Source organism: Psammomys obesus, unplaced genomic scaffold (assembly GCF_907164565.1).
Source record: "Psammomys obesus unplaced genomic scaffold, mPsaObe1.curated_primary_1811, whole genome shotgun sequence".
NCBI lineage: Eukaryota > Metazoa > Chordata > Mammalia > Rodentia > Muridae > Psammomys > Psammomys obesus.
The window spans coordinates 12374091-12394661 of record NW_026585894.1 but is presented as its reverse complement, the minus strand read 5'-3'; the positions used below and the strand labels follow the sequence as shown (position 1 = coordinate 12394661).

Here is a 20571-nt window from a genome sequence, read left to right as displayed (position 1 = left end):
TTCAAGAATCAAAGCAGCTGGCCTCTCCAGCACTCAGCTCTGCCAAGGAAGGGGTCATGGAGTAGAAAGAAAAATAATAAAGAGTTTATGATCAACTTACAGTTATTGGAAATCATTGCTCACTCTTCAAGGCTTACTTGTTCACACACAGTTGGCCATTATAGCACTTTATTATTCAGCTACATAAAAAATATATGATCCCAGTTCATCTTCATTTCATTATAACCAGGTGTAATGATAGACGAAAAAAACTATTTAGCAGTCAATACCTAAAAGACATTGAACAATAAAAAAAGACACAGCTTATGGGCTAAAGCATATTAAAGAAAAGCCCCTCCATCATCAGAATGTAACCTTTTAATTTCTGGATAACCAGAAGGGAAATAAAAGATTTGCCTTGTCCATGCAAGATAGCTGAACACTGTCCTTACTGGAACTACAGTTAGGATATAGCAATCAAACATACTCCCTGACTACAGTACAGTCATTTAATAGAACTGCCATCCCCACCAGTGGAAGAGAAGAACTTGGTCAGAGCAATGGAAATAGTTATAATTATAGTAATGGCAGGAGCAGAAAAAGCAATTAAGATATCTCCACATATGGTTAAAGCAGCGCACTGGGCTTACATTACCTCTAGCCTTCATAATTTGTCAGCTACATCTTGCCTACAGCCTGTGGACAAATACACAAAGTTTCAGAAACAGTAAGTAACTGGCTACAAGTTACACACCTTATCAATGACAGAATTAGAAGCAATATTAGAACCCAAGGCTCCAAAGCCTACAGCAATTCTGTCAAAAAATTTTATTTCTCTTGCAGAAGGAAATGAAAACCTAATGCCATCTGCTTGAAGATTCTACATTAATGGCATCATTGTGATGTGTGCTTATACAGCAAATACTTCTATAATTCATTTATGTAATAAAAAAGGAAAGCTGAAAATGATCCTATGCAAAAACAGAATGTTTTCACCAGCAAAACTTGAGAGTATAAAAAAGTTAATAGAGCTATCGTTTTTATGCCGGATCACTCAATACATTTTCATTGAAAGATAGAGAATTTGAGCACTGTAAGACTCCAAGATTCCCCCTTTCCAATCCAGTCTCTTCTAATGTTTACCAGAATTCTTAGGTGATGGGCTTAATTCAGAAGTATAGTAATAAGTGATTCAAGCTCACTTTTTTTTAGTATTACTTTAAATTTGTATTTGTATTTTTACATATCACAGTTTCCTAATTGTTAAGATAGACACATGCCCACAGATCAGAAACAGGCTGCTGTGAAATGTGCAGTAGAGAAAAGTCCTACAGAGGTATTTTTTTTAATCTTTTTGTTTTGTTTTCACAGTTTTTTATTAATTAAAGTTTATCCACTTTGTATATCCCCTGTACCTCCCTCCCTCCTCCCCTTCCAGTCCCACTCTCCCTCCCTCTTACCTACCTGTGGCTCTCCCTCAGTCCACTGATAAGGGAGGTCCTCCACCCCTTCCCTCTAATCCTAGTCTATCAGGTCTCATCAGGAGTGACTGCATTGTCTTCTTGTGTGGCCTAGTGAGGCTGCTCCCCCCCTCAGGAGAAGGTGATCAAAGAGCAGGCCAATCAGTTCCTGTCAGAGACAGTCCCTATCCTCATTACTATGGAACCCACTTGGACACTGAACTGCCATGGGCTACCTCTGTGCAGGGGTTCCAGGCTATCTCCATGAGTGGTCCTTGGCTGGAGTATCAGTCTCACAAAAGACTCCTGCGCCCAGACTTTCTGGATCTCTTGCTCTCCTTGTGGAGCTCCTGTCCTCTCTAGGTCTTTCTATTTCCCACTTCTTTCATAAGATTACCTGCACTCTGCCCAAAGTTTGGCTATGAGTCTCAGCATCTGCCTCCATACCCTGCAGGGTAGAACCTTTCAGAGGCCCTCTGTGGTAGGCTCCTGCCTGTTCCCTGTTTTCTCCCTCCTCCGATTTCTGTCCTCTTTGCCTTTCTGAAAGGTGATTGAGCATCTTAGCTAGAAACTTCCCTCTTGATTAGCTTCCTTAGGTGTACAGATTTTAGTATGTTTATCCTATATTATGTATCTAATATCCATATATAAGTGAGTATATACCCTGTGTGTCTTTCTGCCTCTGGGATACCTCACTCAAGATTATCTTTTCCAGTTACCAAAATTTACCTGCAAATTTCATTATTTCCCCCTTTTTTTCTTTCTTTCTTTCTTTCTTTCTTTCTTTCTTTCTTTCTTTCTTTCTTCCTTTCTTTCTTTATTAATTACACTTTATTCACTCTGTATCCCCCCCGTGGTTCCCTCCCTCCTCCCGTCCCAATCCCTCCCTTCCTCCACCCTTTGCATGCATGCCCCTCCCCAAGTCCTCTGATAGTGAAGGACTTCTTTTCCTTCCTTCTGACCCTAGTCAATTAGGTCTCATCAGGAGTGGCTGCCTTGTCTTCTTAAGTGGCCTGATAACACTGCTTCCCCCTCAGGGGGGTAATTAAAGAGCAGGCCAATCAAATAGGGACTGTCTCTGATATTTCCTCTTTTTTTATTACTGAGTAATATTCCATTGTGTAGATGTACCACAATTTCTGTATCCATTTGTCAACTAAGGGACATATGGGTTGTTTCCAGCTTCTGGCTATTACAAATAAACCTGCTACAAACATGGTTGAATAGATTTCTTTGTTGTATACTTGAGCATCTTTTGGATATATGCACAGGAGTGGTATAGCTGGATCTTGAAGAAGTACTATTCCCAATTATCTGAGAAAGTGCCCGATTGATTTCCAAAATGGTTGTACAAGTTTACATTCCCACCAGCAGTGAAAGGTTTTCCTTCCTCCACATCCTCTCCAGCATGTGTTGTCACTTGAGTTATTCATCTTAGCCATTCTGATGGGTGTAAGGTAAAATCTCAGAGTCATTATGATTTCCATTTCCTGATGACTAAGGACATTGAACATTTCTTTAAGTGTTTCTCTGCCATTCTATATTCCTCTGTTGAGAAATCTCTGTTTAGCTCTGTATGCCATTTTTTAATTGGAATACTTGATTTGTTGCTGTTTAACTTGTTTAGTTCTTAATATATACTGTATATTAGCCCTTTGTCAAATATAGGGTTGGTGAAGATCCTTTCCCAGTCTGTACACTGTCATTTTGTTCTGACAACAGTGTCCTTTGCTTTACAGAAGATTTTCAGTTTCATGAGGTTCCATGAATTGATTGCTGATCTTAGAGCCTGTGCTATTGGTGTTATCTTCAGGAACTTGTCTCCTGTGCCTATGAGTTCAAGACTCTTCCCCACTTTTTCTTCTAACCAATTTAGTGTGTCTGGTTTTATATTGAGGTCTTTGATCCACTTGGACTTTAGTTTTGTACAGGGTGATAAATATGGATCTATTTGCATTTTTCTACATGTAGACATCCAGTTAGACCAGCACCATTTGTTGAAGATGCTATCTTTTTCCATTGTATGGTTTTGGTATCTTTGTGAAAAATCAAGTGTCCATAAGTGTATAGGTTTACTTCTGGGTCTTCTGTAGAATTCCATTGATCCACCAGTCTGTTTCTATGCCAGTAGCATGCAGTTTTTATTACTGTTGCTCTATAGTGCAGCTTGAGATCAGGGATGGAGATACCTCCAGAATATCTTTAATTGTAGAGGACTGTTTTAGCAATTTTGAGTTTCTTGTTATTCCATATGAAGTTGAGAATTTTGCTTTCAAGGTTTGTAAAGAATTGTGATGGTATTTTGATGGGAATTGCATTGAATCTGTAGATTGTTTTTGGTAAGATGGCCATTTTTACTATGTTAATCCTGCCAAGCCATGAGCATGAGAGATCTTTCCATCTTCTGATATCTTCTTCTAATTCTTTCTTCAGAGACTTGAAATTTTTTTCATACAAGTCTTTGACTTCCTTGTTTAGGGTCACACCAATGTACATTATGTCCTTTGTAGCTATTGTGAAGGGTGTTGTTTACCTACTTTCTTTCTCAGCCCTTTTGTCTTTTGTATACAGGAGAGCTACTGCTTTTTTTTTTTTAGTTAATTTTATATAAAGCCTCTTTGCTGAAGGTGTTTATCAGGTATTGGAGTTCCCTGGTAGAATTTTTGGGGTCACTCAGCTATACTATCATATCTTCTGCAAATAGTTATACTTTTTCTTCCTCCTTTCTGATTAGTATCCCCTTGATCTCTTTTAATTTTCTTATTGCTCTAGCAAGGACTTCAAGAACTATGTTGAAGAGATATGGAGAGACTGGGTAGCCTTGCCTTGACCCTAATTTCAGTGGGATTGATTTAAGTTTTGCTCAGTTTAATTTGATGTTGGCTATAGGCTTGCTGTATATTGCTTTTACTATGTTTATGTATTTACCTTGTATCCCTGATCTCTCCAATATTTTAAACATGAATGGATGTAGCATTTTGTAAAAAAAAAAAAAAAAAAAAAAAAAAAATTGCATCTAAGGAGATGATCATGTGTTTTTCTTTTTTTCTTTTGGTTTGTTTAATTGTGGATCACATTGATAGATTTCCACATATTGAACCACTCATTCATACCTGGGATGAAGCCTACTTGCTCATTGTGGATGATATTTTGATTTGTTTTTATATTCAGTTTGCAAGTATTTTGTTGAGTATTTTTTTGCATTAATGTGCATAAGGCAGATTGCTCTGAAATTCTCTTTCTTAGTTGGGTCTTTGTGAGGTACAAAGGTGACTGTTGCTTCATAGAATGAGTTTAGTAGTGTTCCTTCTGTTTCTATTTTGTGGAATAGTTTGAAAAGAATTGGACTTAGCTCTTCTTTGAAGGTCTGGTAGATTTCTGTGCTGATACCATCTGGCCTTGGGCTTTTTTTGCATGGGGGATTTTGATGACTGCTTCTATTTCCTTAGGGGTATAGGACTATTTGATTGATTTATCTGGTCTTGATTCAGGTTTGGTACGTGGAATTGATCAAGAAAATTGTCCATTTCTTTTAGATTTTCGAATTCTGTGGCGTATCAACTTTTGAAGTATGTCCTAATGATTGTTGGGATTTCCTCAGTGTCTGTAGTTATGTCCCCCTTCTCATTTCTGATTTTGTAAATTTGGATAGTGTCTCTCTGCCTTTTAGTTAGTTTGGATATTGGTTGGTCTATCTTCTTAATTTTCTCAAAAAACCTGCCCTTGGTTTCATTGATTCTTGGAATTGTTTATTTGTTTCTAATTTATTGATTTCAGCCCTGAGTTTGATTATTTCCAGCCATCTAATCCTCTTTGGTGTGTCTCCTTTTTTTTCCTAGGGCTTTTAGGTAAGCCATTAAGTTGCTTGAATGAGATGTTTCCATTTCTTCTTGAAGGTAGTTTGTGCTGTGAACTTTCCTCTTAGCACTGCTTTCATTGTGTCCCATAAGTTTAGGTATGTTGTGCCTTCATTTTCATTGAATTCTAGGAAGACTTTAATTTCTTTCTTTATTTCTTCTCTGAACCAGTTGTCATTTAGTAGTGAGTTGTTCAGTTTACCTGTATGTGTAGTCTTTTTGCTATTTTCGTTGTTATTGATGTCCAGCTTTAGTCCATGGTGGTCAGATAGGATACAAGGGATTATTTCAGTCTTCTTGTATGTTTTGAAGTATTATTTCAGTCTTCTTGTATGGTCTATTTTTGGAGAAGGTTCCATGAGGTGCTTAGAAGATGGTAAATTCTTTTGTGTTTGGGTGTAAAGTTCTATAGATATCTGTTAGGTCCATTTGATTTATAATCTCGGTTAGAGTCATTGTTTCTTTGATTAATTTGTTTTGTTGACATGCCCTTTGTTGAGGGAGAAGTGTCAAAATCTCCCACTATTAATGTGTGGGGATCTACATGTGGTTTAAATTTTATTAATGTTTCTTTTACAAATGTGGGTGCCCTTGTATTTGGGGTATAGATGTTCAAGATTGTAATGTCTTCCTGGTGGAATTTTCCTTTGATGTGTATGAAGTGCCCTACTCCATCTCTTTTGATTAATTTTGATTGAAAAATCTATTTTATTAGATATTAGAATGTCTACTCCTGCTTGCTCCCTGCGTCCATTTGCTTGGAAAGCCATCTTCTAGCCCTTTACTCTCAGGTAATGACGCTCTTTGTGCATTAGGTGTGTTTCTTGTATGCAACAGATTGCTCGGTCTTATTTACATATCCATTCTGTTAGTCTATGTCTTTTTATTGGTGAATTGAGTCTGTTGATGTTGAGAGAGCTTAATGTCCAGTGGCTGTTAGATCCTTTGATTTTGATTTAGGCTGTGGTAGTGTGTTTCTTTGCTTGGCTGCTTTTAGCTTTGCTGTGGTGAAGTTATTTATTTCCTGTGTTTTCCTGAGAGTAATTAGTTTTCTTGCTTTGTAGTTTTCCTTCTAGTATCTTCTGTAACATTGGATTTGTGTGTATGTATTGTTGTAATTTGTTTTTGTCTTTGAATATCTTGTTTTCTCTGTCTTTGAAGATTGAGAGTTTTGCTGGGTATAGAAGTCTAGGCTGACATCTGTGTTCTCTTAGGATCTGCATGATATCTATCCAGGTCCTTCTAGCTTTCATAGTCTCTGTTGAGAACTCAGATGTGATTCTGATGGGTTTGCCATTATATGTTATTTGGCCTTTTTCCCTTGCAGCTTTTACTATTTTTTCTCTGTTCTGTATACTTACTGTTTTGATTATTATGTGGCAGGAAGATTTTCTTTTCTGGTCTAATTTATTGGGTGTTCTGTAAGCCTCTTGTATGCTTATAGGCCTCTCCTTTAAGTTGGGGAAATTTTCTTCTATGATTTTGTTGAAAATATTTTCTGGGCCTTGGAGATGAGAATCTTCTTTTTCCTCTATTCCTATTATTACTAGGTTTTTGTCTTTTCATGTTGTCTTGAATTTTTTGGATGGTTTGTGTCAGGAATTTTTTAGATTTAATATTTTCTTTGATGGATACATCGATTTCTTCCATTGTATCTTCCACACCTGAGATTCTTTCTTCCATCTCTTGTAGTCTGTTAGTTATGCTTACCTCCGTAGTTCCTGTTTTCTTTACTAGGTTCTTCCTCTCCATGATTTTCTCCATTCGTGTTTTCTTTAATTTTTCCAATTCTATCTTCAGATCTCGAACCATTTTGTTGATTTCCTTCACCTGTCTGTATTTTCCTGTTTTTCTTTCAATGTCTTCACCTGTTTGTTTGAACATTCCTCTGTTTCTTTTATTTCTTTGAGTGATTTAATCATTTTCTCTCTGTAAACCACAAACTCTTTGGCTACATCTTCCTGTATTTCTTTATGGATTGCCATAATCTGTTTTACTATTAACTTCCTCTAATTATTTACACATTTTATTTGAATCATCTATTAATCTCTTCATAAGCATAGATGTAAAGTCATCTTCCTGAATTTCACTTATGTTAGGTTGTCCAGGGCTACTTGCCCCTGGATAACTGGATTTTGGGGATTCCATATTGCTTTGCCTTTTGTTGGTTGTACTTTTATGCTGGCCTCTACCCATCCAGTTGTCTCAGGTGTTGCCTGTTAATTTCTGGTGCCTGCTAGGTCCTAGGATGTGAGAATCCCCTTGGCAGGGTTCTGAAGGAGATCTCCTCAGCTTTTTGAGTATGGTCAACTGAATGGTTGTGCTTCTCAGGAATTGTCACAGTTCACCTCAGGCATATGGACCTCTGTGGTAACTGTGGTGTTCAGGAAGGCTTTCCTTTCATTAGGAGAAGTCCTGGAGATGGCTTTCCTGCTGATAGATTTCTTGCTCTGAATTTATTGAGCTGCAGCTGCTGCTCTTAAGGTGTTTTTTTTTTTTTGGGGGGGGGTTGTCAGCCCTCTTGAAGAACCAGAAAGTCCCTAAACTTTGTCTGTTTAGCTAGAGATAACTGGTGGCACCTTGGAGCAGTATCTGAGGGCTGTTCTAATGGCTCTCAGGCTTTTGTAGGTCTGAGGTTGCAGCTGTGTGCCCCTGTGCCCTAGCAGTAATCAATGGTAGGTAAGCTTGTCACTCATGCCTGCAGTAGAAGGCTAGAGACTAGAGCCTGCATGAACTCACAAAGATTCCTGGAGCTGGGTGTCCTGATTGTTTCACCTGATGATCCCCCTGTTGCAGAGTTTCCTCCTGACAGAGACACCCAGACTGTACTTTGGGGACCACAGTTCTGTCTGGGATGGCGCGTAGAATATGCAGGCACAGGCGCACATGGCTCTGCCTTGCTGGCAATTGGGCAACTGGGCATCTGCTGAAACTGTAACTTTTCCCAAGAACTTTGTGTGTGTGTTGGGGGGGGATGTTGGCTGAGTGCTCTGAGGTCAGACCTGCTCTTCTCCTCACTGTTGGTTTCCACCCAACAGAGAAACTCAGCCTTTCCTGCCCTGGAGTCCACAGTTCTATCTGGGGCAGTGAGTCAGGCATGTAAGCAGGACTCTGGGCTGGCTGCTGGGTGCCTGCTGTACCCCAGGTATTTTTCCAGTGATTGTCTGGGTGACTTGAGGTCAGTCCTGATAGTTTCCTGCACCATGGCGTTTTCTCTCGACTGGAAATCCCAGTCTCTGGTGTTGTGTGGCCCACAGTTAAGTCTGGGACAGTGAACAGAACACACTGTGTTTGGAACCGGGACCTCTTCCATGGTTTAGCTGGGTGAGTTGAAGCTGATTGAATCCTACATCGTGGGGTATCCTCTAACCTGGGAAACACATGTCCCTGGTGTTTTAGGACCCAGTGTTTTGTCTGCTGGTCACTGTGCAGATCCTGCTGTGCTGCTGGTTAGAAAGAGTGTCCTCCCAGCGCCGCCATCTTGGATCCCCCCCTCAATTCTGTCAACAAAATGTTTTTAGTATTAACTTTGTATACTTCAAACAATATTTGAGTCCTACTTACACTAAAAACTCATTTGTGCTCACTTGGAATTAAAATACCAGATGTCCAGTTAAATTTGAGTTTTCAACTCTAGCACCTAGTGAATAGTCTATAGATGTGCTATCTTTTATGTTTATGATACAGTTATCCAAGGACACCTGCCTTCTTGGTCATGCTTTATACATTTTCTCTTTTCTTGTCCAGCTCATTTATTTCCAACCATCCAGACTTTGAATTTCCTCATGGCAAGTAGTCTAGCTGTGATGCCAGTTTCAGCCAAGATTCAGACACTGCCCAGGGGGCTAATGTTTGGTTGGTAATTGCTATTTATTATTTCTAGGAAGTGAATTAATGAAGAAAACAAATAGAAATTAAACATCATTCTCATAGAAAATTTTTTTCTTTTTTATTTTTTTTACAAATATGATCTTTTTTACAACTTCAACTCTGCAGCATCTGTCCATAATTTATGAAAGTTCCTTTTCTGAGGAATGAAGTGGGACAATACACTGCAATTGCAGCATGCTTTATTAGTTCTAAATATGTAATTCTTGTGCACATTTGAGACCAAAAACTGTAGATGTTCATCTTTCCTGTATGCCATCATCATATGTTCAACCAGCTTTTAAGTTGATAAGTTGATGTGTTAATTCTGAGGGCTATGTAGAGGTGATTAAGCAATAGTTCCTGCCCTCAATCTGCTCATAGCTTATTAGGGAACAGAAGAAATAAATACAAACAGTGTTGATGGAAAACGTGGGTAAAGGCAACAGTTTGGGTTTTGCTTCTAATGGCATGGATTGAACTTGATTTGTTTGCATTTATCAACTATAAAATAATACCTTGCAATGACATGAACTTAAAACTATGATTCTAGGATTCCATAATATATGTCATGAAAATGTATGATCCATAAGAATAGGGAGGAGAATCCTTTCTAGGCCACAGAGAAGGACAATGCAGCCAGTCTTGATGAGACCTGATAGGCTAGGGTCAGATGGAAGGGGAAAAGGACCTCCGGTATCAGTGGACTTGGAGAGAGGGATGGGAGAAGATGAGGGAGGGTGGGTGGAATTGGGAGGAAATGAGGGAAGAGCTACAGCTAGGATACAAAATGAATAAACTGTCATTAATATAAAAAGTAAAAATTTAATTAAAAAAGTATAAGGTCATTTGTATACCATTTACTGAATGCTTTTTTAGCACTCACAGGGGAAACTAGCATTAGGCTCATTTTTTTTTCTTTGAATGATCTAATGAACAAAGATTGTGCTGGCAAAATTCAGAATAAACTTTATTTTAAATTATAGAATAAGTGAGAAGTCTATGAAAGTGGTAGTATTTGAAAGAGGTAAGAATTTTCATTTAAGCTGGGTGTCATGGCACATACCTTTAATCCTAGCACTTGGGAAGTAGAGGTAGGTGGCTCTCTGGGAGTTTGAGGCTAGCCTGGTCTACATAGTGAGTTCTAAAACAGCCAGCACTACACAGATTAACCCTGCCTCAAAACAAAAAAAAAAAAAAAAAGAAAGAAAAGAAAAGAAAAAATTATTTAAGAGAAGCTTGTAGAGAAAAAAAAAATTGGTGTTCAGGTCCAAGCTTTGCTCCTCACTAGAGTCACCGCACTTGTTAAAGTTTTAGCTTCATTATAGATAAAGTGAAGAATGAGTCAATGATAGTAACCACATGACAGATTTTATGTGAGCCTAGATATGTTGGTGTAGAGGGTGTGAAAATGTCTAATGTAGTCCTAAAGTTATGAATCAATAGGCAGGAATAAGAAATTTTGAAGGAGTATAGAGATATGGAATGAAATACCTGTGTGTCTACCGATTGGTGTCCATATTAGTTTGGTATGGGGTAGATAGCAACTATTAGATATAGAGAGCACAGAAATGCGTGTAATGTGGCTAAGAATAGAGATGAATGTACCTGTGTTGTATATATTGATTTCATAGAGCAAAAGAAAAAATAATTCAACATAGGCTCCGTACTCATTGTCTATGACTTCTAAACTCAAAGCTCACAGTATTGTTTCTTATAGGCAGTAAGCTTTAACTATAGAAATCACAAAAAAGATAATAATAATATATTTTTCTTGATCAGATTAGCAGCATTTGTATCTTCCTACCACCCCAAGAAGACAATGGCCAAAATACCATGTTAGTATTTCAAGGCCTTACCCCCAAAAGAAGAGCTACAGGTGATTAATGATTTCGGAGAGAAGGGAAATAAGCCCCATAATAGGTTATCCAGTCTCAAAAAGTCAGCCCTAAACACATATGAGCAACACTAAATGGTCTTAGCAGATTTTATTTATAAACTTATGTGCACATATGTAAAAAATACAATTAAAGAATTAGATGTAATGAATTTGATAAGGAGTGTGAGGGACATGGGATAAACTGGAGGAAGAAGGAGAAGAATGATGCAAATACAATACTCATATAAGAAACTCTCAACAGAAAAAAATAACAATTTAAAAAAGAACAAAAAATGAAATTAACAAGTGTCCTGCGATAGTTAACTCAAACCAGTGGGGTTGGAAATGGTAGGGCCAGAGATAATTCTTAGATTTGGGGAAAAGTGCTATGAAAGAACACAAATTTGTCCTGAGTAATTGCAGTTTCTAAGTACGATGTTTGAGAGTGAAGTACTGATGAAGTTGATCTGTCAGCAACCAGAGAAAGAAGGGTTTGTCAGAAATACTTTTGACAGTTATTTACATGAAAACCATAATTAACATAAAGCACATTGGATAGTGCCATCTTTCTTGGCCAGTTATTATGGTCTTTTGATATATCGCCAAACACTAATTGGAATATAGCATCACCTGGAGAGTTACTATATCCTTGAAAGTTTTTCTAAGTGTTTTATATATATTTTCTCATTTAATCTTTACAAAACTCATTCAGTGGACAGTTATATTATTTTCATTTTACTGGTAAGAAAAATGATGAAATTAAGGCATTTCCCCAACTGAATTTGTGTGACTCTGTGTACTTGTCTGAGTAGGGTTGCCTAAGTAAATCTAAATTTCAGATAAATAGTGATTTTCAAAGTGTAAGTATATCCCATTACAAATTTGGCTAGAAATTATTCATCATTAATTCAAAATTTACATTGAATTGTAGTGTGTGTGGAAGTCCTGTATTATTATTTGATGAATCTGGCAGGCCATTTCTGCATCATTTTTATATTGATTATTTTGCAGTTGCAAGGGAGTGGGTTGTCACTAAGACACCAAAGATAAAAAGCATGAAAGAGTTAAAATGCAATGGCAATAAGTCAATTATCAGTGTAAAGACAGAGTGAGAAAATTTTCAGGTGCAAGGAATGGCACATGAAAGCATAGCATGAAATAAACATGAGCTAGATGTTTTCTCTGCTCTAGGCATTTTTCTTCCTTTTTGGTTTCCATTTTCTCTGCTGAAAATTGGCTGAGTAGCCTATCCTTTGGATGACTTTCTCATTAAATCAGTTGAGCTCTTGACATTATCACATGTGTGGTGATAGGGCTTTAAGAGGAAATTCCATACATAAAAATCTCCCTCCCATTTTATGTACAAGTAGTCATAGCTGCTAAATTGCTCAAGTGAATTTGGAAACTGAGTTTAAAGTATTCAGTGATTCTGGTTGAAATGACTTGAAAAAAAGATAAAAGAATACAGCCTGATATATACCTGAAGATAAAGATGATGCTTTACTCAGGTCAGCTATCATAATCCGAGATTCTCTTTCAGACCATAGGCTCTAAGGGTAGTTTAGCGAGTGAAATTTCTCTTTCTCCTCAGAGACCAATACTGGCTAGAACAAAGTAATTTGATTCTGTTCAAAATGGTTTCCAGAAATAACCCAATCAACAATTGATGGTTTTCCTATCTATCTATCTATCTATCTATCTATCTATCTATCTATCTATCTATCTATCTATCTATCCTATTTATTTTACAGCCTGATCCAAAGTCTCCCTCCCTTCTCTCCACCCCCTGTCCCACACTCACATCCCCTTTCCCCCAATGACCCCCTCTCCTTCTTCTCAGAGAAGGGGAGACCCATAAGGGGTACCAACCAACCCAGGTACCTCAAGATGCAGTAGAACTAAGTGTATCATCTCCCAGTGAAGCCTGACAAGGCAGCCCGGCTAGAAGAGATACAGTGGCAGTCAACAGAGTTCGTGGTAGTCCCTACTACCATTGTTAGGGGACCTACATGTTGCCCATGCTGCACATGTGCTACATAAATGTAGTCTATGTTCAGCCCATGCATGCATGCTCTTTGTTTGGTGGTTCAGTCTCTGTGAGCCCCCATGGAACAAGATTAGTTGACTCTTTAGTCTTCTTGTTGTATCCTTGGCTCCTCTGGCTTCCTCTCTTTCCTCCCACTCTTCCACAGAACTCCCTGAGCTTGGCCTATTGCTTGTCTATGGGTCGTTGTATCTGTTTCCATCAGCTGCTGGATGAAGCCTCTCAGAAGACAGGTATGTACTAGATTCCTGTCTGCAAGCACAGTAAAGTATCATTAATATTGACAGGGGTTGGCTCTCTCCAATATGGTGGATCTCAAGTTGGACCAGTCATTACTTCAATCTCTGCTCCATTTTTACCCCTCCACTTCTTGTAGGTAAGACTACTTTTGAGTCAAAGGTTTCATGGTTGGTTGGTATTACCCTCCCTCTACTAGGAGTTTCACATGGCTACAGGAGGTGGTAAGTTCAAGCTCCTTAACCATGGCTGCTAAGAGTTTCAGCTAGGATCATCCCCATAGATGCCCTGGAGCCTCCCCTGTCCAAAAGATGCTTCCCCACCAATTTCCATTCTCTCTCCTGGTCTTTCCCTCTAACCCTGTCTCTATCACTCTGAATTCACCTGATCCTCACCCCAGTTACCTTTCCCACCCTCTCTCTCACCCAGTTCTGTCCCTCCATCTACTTTAAATGTTTATTTCCAATTCTGAGTGAGATTCAAGAATCCTCCATTGGGCCTTCCTTATTTATTAGTTTCTTAGGGTCTATGGATTGTAGCATGATTATACTATACTTTATGGCTAGTATCCACTTAAAAATGAGTACATACATGGATGTTTTTCTGGATCTGGGCTAACTCACTGTGGATGACCTTTTCTAGTTCCATCCATTTGCCTGAAAATTTCATGATTTCCTCACTAATTTTTTTATTTATTACAATTCAGTTTGTATCCCAGCTGTAGATCCCTCCCTCATTCCCTCCCAATCCTGCCCTCCCTCCCTCTTCTAATCCCATGCCCCTTCCCCAGTCCATCGATAGGGGAGGTCCTCCTCCTCTTCCATGTGAACCTAGCCTATCATGTCTCACAAGGGCTGTCTGGACTATATCCTCTGAGGGAGCCTGGCTAAGGCTGCCCCTGCACCTCCTCAGGAGGAGGTGATCAAAGAGTGAACCACTGACTTCATTTCACAGACAGCCCCTGTTCCCCTGACAAGGGTAGCCACTTGGACACTGAGCTGACATGGGCTATATCTGTTCAGGGGCTCTAGGTTATATCCATGAATGGTCCTTGGTTGGAATATCAGTCTCAGAAAAGACCCCTAAGGCCCAGATTTTTTGATTCTGTTGCTCTCCTTGTAGAGCTCGAGTCCCCTCCCAGGTCTTTCTATCTCGCCATTCTTTCAAAAGATTCCCTGCACTCTGCCCAAAGTTTGGCCATGAGTCTCAGCATCTGCTTTGATACACTGCTGGGTAGAGTCTTTCATAGGCCCTCTGTGGTATTCTCCTGTCCTGTTCCCTGTTTTCTCCATCTTCCAATGTCTATCCCATTTGCCTTTCTAATTGAGAATTGTGCATCTTACCCATGTTCCTCCTTCTTGCTTAGCTTCTTTAGGTGTACAGGTGTACAGATTTTAGTATGTTTATCCTATATTATATGTCTAGTATCCACTTATAAGTGAGTATATACCATGTGTGTCTTTCTGCTTCTGAGTTACCTCACGCAGGATGATCTTTTCTATTTGCCTGAAAAATCCATGATTTCCTTGTTTTTAATTGCTAAGTCATATTCCATTGTGTAAATGTACCACAGTTTCTGTATGCATTCCTTCATGAAGGGACATCTGGGTTGTTTCTGGATACTATGAATAAAGCTGCTAAGAACATGGTTGAGCAAATGCCTTTGTTATATACTTGAACGTATTTTGGATATATGCTTAGAAGTGGTATAGTTAGATCTTGAGGTAACACTTTTCCTAGTTGTCTGAGAAAGCACCAGATTGATTTCCAAAGTGTTTTTACAAGTTTACATTCCACCATAAATGGAGGAGGGTTGCCCTTTCTCCATGTCCTCTCCAGCAAGTGTTATTACTTGAGTTTTGAGCTTAGCCATTCTGATGTGTGTAAGGTGAACTCTCAGGCTCGTTTTGATTTGCATTTCCCTAATGACTAAGGACATTGAGCATTTCTTTAAGTGTTTCTCTGCCATTTGATATTCCTCTATTGAGAATTCTATGTTTAGTTCTGTGCACCATTTTTTAACCAGATTACTTGATTTATTGCTGTTTAACTTCTTGAGTTCTTTATATATACTGGATATTAGCCCTCTGTAAAATATAGGGTTGGTGAAGATCCTTTCCCAGTCTGTAGGCTGTCATTTTGTTCTGATGACAGTCTCCTTTGCTTTACAGAAGCTTTTCAGTTTCAAGAGATCCCATTTATTGATTGTTGCTCTTAGAGCCTGTGCTGTTGGTGTTCTATTCAGGAAGTTATGTCCTGTGTCAATGAGTTCAAGGCTCTTCTCCACTTTTTCTTCTAACAGGTTTAGTGTGTCTGGTTTTATGTTGAGGTCTTTGATCCACTTGGACTTTAGTTTTGTGCAGGATGATAAATATGGATCTATTTGCATTTTTCTACATGTAGCCATCCAGTTAGACCAAAACCATTTGTTGGAGATGCTATCCTTTTTCCATTGTATGTGTGGAGACCAGCTTATTTGTCAGGCTCCTTTGTTACTGAGTTCTCAGAGAAAAACATGTTTTCAACCTAGAGACAGGGATAGGCAGCATGTTTTGCCCAGTTCATTTCCTTTTGTTTGAAACAGTAGGCAGAATGTTTTGCCATTTTCACTTCCTTTTGTTTGTGTGAAGATCATACAGACAGGTGATCGAGGTAAACTATTTTGACTTCTTGATAAACTCCTTCATTGTATCAAGGTGCTTTGCTCTGACTGTAAAAAAAAAAAAATGATTGTGGAATAAACCTGTGAGACAGTTTCTACTGGCAGCCCCCTCAAACTGATCTCATGTGTAGTGTGTTGGTTTTTAAACGTTCTTTCAATCTTCACTCTACACTCAAGAACTGTTTGAACCTGCCAGCAGGCTCTGGCATGTATGGTGTTGGCATCTTTGTCAAAATCAGGTGTCCATAAGTGTATTCGTTTATTTCTAGGTCTTCTATTCTATTCCACTGATAGGTAAGGTACTTTTCCTCTTCCATCTGACACTTGCCTATCAGTTCTCATAAGGACTGCCTGCATTTCCTTCCTCTGTGGCCTGGTAAAGCTGCTCCCCCATCAGGGGGAGGTGATCAAAGAGCCAGCCACTGAGTTTATGTCAGAGACAGTACCTGTTCCCCTTACTAGGGAACCCACTTGGAGAAGGGGCTTGCCATGGGCTACATCTGTTTAGTGGTTCTATGCTATCTCCATGCATGGTCCTTGGTGGGAGTATCAGTCTGAGAAAAGACCCCCGGGCCCAGATTTCTTGGTTCCAGAATCAGAATGACACACATGGGATATACTTACTTATAAGTGGATATTAGATACGTAATATAGGATAAACATAGTAAAATCTGTACACCTAAAGAAGGTAAGCAAGAAGGAGAACCTTGGGTAAGATGATCAATCCTCACTCAGAAAGGAAAATGGGAGAGACATCTGAAGAGGAAGAGAACAGGGAACAGGATGGAAACCTAACACAGAGGGCCACTGAAAAACACTACCCAGCAGGTTATCAAACCACAAGCTAAGGCTCATAGCTAAACTTTGGGCAGAGTTCAGGAAATCTCATGAAAGAAGGGAGAGATAGAAAAACCTGGAGGGGACAGGTGCTCCCCAAGGAGAACAACAAAATATTGCTTTTATTTTAACACATCTGAGTTAAGTGTGGGAAAATGAAACAAATCTAACAGGATACATACAGCATGACAAAGAGAAAGGCTTTAAAAACATGCTATATAGAAAAGAATAAGACTGGGAGGAACCAGGTTTAACAGAATCATTGGTTACTGATTAACACATGTGCAAATCCAGTAATCTCCAAAGGATTTGGCAAAGATTATTTTTCATTTCCAGTCTTTTAAAATGGACAGATTTACTTACAATACAGCTGATTTTAAAAGCACACAAAATTAAAGTACAAAGGGATTAAATCCAGCAGAGTAATGAAGGTGCCTGCAACAAAACTGACTGCCCAAAGTAATGGCAGATAGCAAGGCTGGAATCCTCACCCTTCAAAGCAAAAAGAGGTGGGGACTGACTGCAGAGTGAGGTTTGGGGATAACCTTAGCTTCTACTTGCTACTTAATTCACATAATAAGAGGCCTTTACAGATAACCCGTACCCTTCAATTAACCATGCAGCATTTTCTACTATGTAATAGGATTATAAGGCCACAATATTCCTTTGGTACAAACTCTTTTTTTTTCCCAAAACAATTTTCTTCTATCAGCTTTTTCTTTTTATTCACATTCAGGGACCACAATAAGGCAGGGTATGATACAAGAAGCTGCAAAGAAAGACACTGAATTCTCAGGCACTAAAATACTAAGCCCACAGTAGTGGAAAAAACACAGGGAGAGATTAGCAAACACTTATTGCTTCAGATAGCATGGGTTCGTATTGCCCAGGATGATCTGTAATAGCATGAACATTTAGAGCAAAAACTGAGCAGGATCATCCATGTTGGAGTCACCCAACTCTATCACTCAAATACAGCATCATTTTTTTCATTTTTTTATTTTTTATTAATTACAATTTATTCATTTTGTATCCCCCCCATAAGCCCCTCCCTCCTCCCCTCCCAGCCCCACCTTCCCTCCCCCTTCTTCTCGCTTGCCCCTCCCAAGTCCACTAATAGGGGAGGTCCTCCTCTCCTTCCCTCTGATCTCAGTCTATCAGATTCCATCAGGAATGGCTGCATTCTCATCTTCTGTAGCCTGGTAGGGCAGCTCTTCCCTCAGGGGGGAGGTGATCAAAAAGTAGGCCAATCAGATTATGTCAGAGGCAGTCACTCTTCCCATTACTATGGAACCCACTTGGATACTACACTGTCATGGACTACATCTGCACAGGGGTACTAAGTTATCCCCATGCCTGGTGCTTGGTTGGAGTATGAGTCTCTGGGAAGACCCCTGTGTTGAAATCTTCTAGTTCTGTTGCTCTCCTTGTGGGGTTCCAGTCCTCTCCATAACCTACTATATCCCACTTCTTACAAAAGATTCCATGCACTCTGCCCAACAGTTGGCCATAAAGTCTCAGCGTCTGCTTTGATAGTCTGTAGGGCAGAGCCTTTCAGAGGCCCTCTGTGGCAGGTTCCTAGGTTGTTTCCTGCTTTCTTCTTCTTTTGATGTCCATCCTCTTTGCCTTTCGGGATGGGGATTGAGGGTTTTAGTCAGGGTCCTCTCTCTTGATTGGTTTCTTTAGATGGACAGATTTTAGGTTTATCCTATAAGTCTCTATGAGTGAGTATATATCGTGTGTGTCTTTCTACTTCTGGGACAGCTTACTCAGGATGATCCTTTCCAGATCCCCCCATTTACCTGCAAATTGCATGATTTCCTTATTTTTCATTGCAGAGTAATACTCTATTGTGTAGATGTACCACAGTATCTGCATCCACTCTTCAGTTGAGGGACATCTGGGCTGTTTCCAGCTTCTGGCTATTACAAATAAGGCTGATACAAACATGGTTGAGCAAATGTCGTTATTGTGTACTTGAGCCTCTTTTGGATATATGCCTAGGAGTGTTATAGCTGGATCTTGAGGAAGCGCTATTCCTAGTTGTCTGAGAAAGCACCAAATTGATTTCCAGAGTGGTTGTACAAGTTTACATTCCCACCAGCAGTGGAGGAGGGTTCCCCTTTCTCCACAACCTCTCCAACATGTATTGTGGGACAAACTCTTTAATGATTTTAATATCACTTACTCATTCTTTTGAAGTGTAAAGTGTCTTAACTGAATTATGATTACAGATCCTTTTTCAATACAGCATTGCTACTATATTAAAATTATTTATACTATTTATATCTAATATTCAAAGAAATTTACTAATAAATGCTACAATAGGCATCAGTCTGACATGCTTATTAATTGATCCCATAGGTATAATTATAAGTCATGATATTAGAGTCTATTCTGTCTCACTAAATCAGGAACACCACATTTACAGAACAAATAAACACACATAGTCCAGACACCCAAGGATCATGCTAGCTCTTCAGTTAGCTGTCACAGATCAGACATAAATCCTCACTGTGTGAACAGAAGTCAGATCCAATTCTTCATCAAAACATGCTAGTGGAATTTATCAGACAACTTCCAATATAGATTCCCCAACCCAATGGCCAGCAGGTGAGACAACAACAGACATGGAAGAAAAACCTTCAGAAAGTGTGCTGAGAAAATGCCCCCCTTCTTCATAACACTTGTGTTTCACATGCTGAGAGTACTGTGTGTGTCAGGTGTTTAGAAAGGAACTCCTTGAGTGGTGATATTTTCTGGCCTAGTTTATCAATCCCATATCCAATCTGAGTTTTTCTTCAAGATACTTTCAACTTTTCTTCTCTTAAAATATTCTTCCTCAGACAAAGTGCCGTTTTTCTCTCCAAAACTCTGAGTGTCTGTTTCAGCTCTGTTAGTATTTTGTAGTCTCTGGGAGTGATGTGGGCTGTCACAGTGAGCACTCTTGGAGCTCCTGGTCCATATTCATGCTGGGCATCCAACAGTATTTTTTCCATGTCACCATTATACATAGAGATGGAGGCTGGATCACTGTTCCCATTCCCATTGCTAAAGTGCAGTTCTACCCAGCAGCCCTACAGGTTCTCTTCCCCACTATTCAACATGGTGGCTCAACAAAGGAGCCCGGTGGTTACTAAGAGATAGCACTAGAGCAGCCAGCTGCTGGCTCTGCTCTCTACGCAATATATTTGATCATATTCTTTACCCTCTCCCCCATCCTCCTAGATCATCCCTACATGTCTACCGACCCAACTTCATGTTCTTTCATTTTCTCAAAAGAATAAAGCCATAAAAGAACAAAACCCCAAAAGTCAAAAACCTCACAAAATATAACAACAAACACACACACACACACACACACACAAACCATAGTCTGTTTTTCTGTTGGGCAGCTACTCCTGGGATTCTGGGCATGGGACCTACCCTGGAGTGTGGTTGATATACCCAGTAGTTCTGTCAGAGAGAAAGAAAAAGGGTTTCCCTTTTCCAGTTGGTATTAATTTCAAATAACTTCTTGGCTAGGAGTGGGAACCCATATCTACTTTCCTGTCTCAGTGATGGAACCTCATCCTGCTTGAACTTGTGTATGATGTCACAGTCTATGTGAGTTCATGTGGACATCAGTCCTATTGTGTCTGGAAGACACTCTTTGGAGTCATCCACCACCTCTGGCTCTTTCAATTCTTCTGTTTTCTCTTCCATATAAATCTCTGATCCTTGAGGAGAGATGCTTGATAAAGACATCC

At 39.3% G+C, this 20571-nt stretch overlaps 1 pseudogene; it reads right to left on the bottom strand.

Annotated features, from left to right (window-relative positions):
• Nucleotides 1-19368: 19368 nt before the first annotated feature.
• Nucleotides 19369-19929, bottom strand: LOC129670891 (BCL2/adenovirus E1B 19 kDa protein-interacting protein 3-like; annotated as a pseudogene).
• Between the last annotated feature and the right edge of the window lie 642 nt (nt 19930-20571).